The sequence below is a fragment of the Tympanuchus pallidicinctus genome, unplaced genomic scaffold (assembly GCF_026119805.1).
Source record: "Tympanuchus pallidicinctus isolate F22 unplaced genomic scaffold, pur_lepc_1.0 scaffold6, whole genome shotgun sequence".
Taxonomy (NCBI): Eukaryota; Metazoa; Chordata; class Aves; order Galliformes; family Phasianidae; genus Tympanuchus; species Tympanuchus pallidicinctus.
In genome coordinates, this window is record NW_026294780.1 from 26,701,747 (window position 1) to 26,703,945 (window position 2,199).

A 2,199-nucleotide genomic window follows, 5' to 3' on the forward strand; every position below is an offset into this window, starting at 1 on the left:
TTTTAATTATTTTTGGGTCCCCTGTTTTGTGAAATCCCTCTGTCCCACTAGTCAACCATTGACAAAATGTTATTAGTTAAATTAGGTATAGATGAATGATACAGTTATTTGATTTCCTGAATAAAGTATATAGTGGTATTCTCTGCTATCCTGTCATAATCCTCTTATTTATTTTGTAAATTTATCTTTATATTTCATCACTTACCAACTCTGAATGTTTATTTCTTTATCTTCAAATAAATTGCATGCCTTCTGTTTCTTCCTCCAGGTTTTGATCACAAACAGTTTTTTGTCCTCCTAAATAGTTTTGAATTTATATATACATATATATATTTCTGATGAATTTTGTGTAGAAGACTCTTTTTAAATATCAAAATGAAAAATAATATATAAAGTTGGAGTTGGACTAGATAATTTCCATATGTCCCTTCCAATCACTATGAAAAATGATTCTATGATTAAAAAACAAACATATAAAATAACATTATTAGTGTACTCAAAAGGATGTTAGTTTTTTTCCTTTTTTTTTTAAATCTCCCTCCCACTGTGTTTTTGGAGAATTAAAAATAGGAAACAACAAGAAATAATAATATTTCTGAAATAAAATATCAGGTTTGTATAATTTCTACAGAACTAGAATTACTTCTCCTCTGCCATTTAACGTGTCATGAAATATTCCTCTGTGTGAAGAAAGACAAGCATAACTTCCCTGTATTTAAGTAATTCTGTTGAATCATAGAGTAGAAAGAGTATTTATTTATATTTATTTTTTTGATAAATATATTTAATTAGACATTAAGTATATTACACTAACTGTTCTGCCTTTTCTGAAAAGCCTTTATCAAATATTGATAATGAGGAAGGATTAAGCTATATATTGCCACAAGCCTACACTATCTGCTCTTGCAATTTATTTTATCAAATCCTGTGAGATTAGGACCATGTCAGATCATTTAGGAATCATTTCACGGAAATAGTAATAATTTTAAAAAATATATAAAATATTTTTCTTCACTATTTTCTTCTTCATTACTCCACTGTATTATTGATCATAAAGTGAAAAGTCTAAAAATATGCCCAAACGTTGGTTGATAGATTCTTTTTTTGTTGTTATTTTTGAATCAGGACAATATATTGAAAGAAGCAAGCTAAAACAGCTTTAAGAATCTGGTAGGTGAAGAGTTATCAGATAACTTTTATTCCTTTCTTTTCTTTTCCTTCATTAGAAGTATATTTTTACCGTAAATGCTTTTTCAGTTCTGGATTCATCTCAAGCCCATTTCAACTGAATCTTCATGTTTGCAGAGTTTTAGGCATCTGTAGCATAGTGGTTTGCACATGAGCAAATAAAATATTATCCTAACAACTTGATAAATATATTCAGATACATATATTTTTTTTCCAATTTTAAATTAACAATACAGGTCACTGGAATTTTTTTTAGTATAAAAATAGCCAGCAAAGGAAAACACAAAAGATCAAATGGAAACTATCACTTACTTGAGAAAAACGGAATTTCAGTATATGAGAAAAATACATTATTTTTTTCTCTCTTCTTTTCCTGTTTTTTAATTGGTCACATTATTGTAACTAGTTTTGACTTCTAAACAAGGGATATAAACTGCCAAACAAGGCATATATTTGGCTGACATCTGGTAAGTAAGAGCAAGATCACTTTCATGCTTCCCCAAAATCCCCCGAAGAAATATTCTGAGTGTAACAGAAATATTTTATCTTTAGCTCTGCCAAATGCTCCTAAAGTTATAATTTCCTCCAAGAAAGCTGAAAGCTTTAATGTAATGCCACAATTCACACTCTGATTTCAGTAATTTCTCTACCAGAAGGAAGAAAGGAAGGAAGAAAGGAAGGAATGAAGGGAGAGAGGAAGGGAAGAAAGGAAGGAAGAAAGGAGAAAAGGAGAAAGGAACGAAAACCTATAAAAAGGAAAAAAAAAAATCAACTTCTGGAAGAAAACATCTGAAACATTTAACAATGTGATGAATATAAAATGACTTCCATGTCTCTTTCGCGTATATTCTCCATGTCAGACTCATCAGACTAAATTAATTTTCATATTTTAAGAAATAAAGGTAGATACAATTAAAATAAGATGAAAGCAAAAAAGCTTGTTTGCAAAATAGATCTTCCATATTGATGATCAATTCATTATTTTTAAACTGGAAACTCTTTGCAACTACA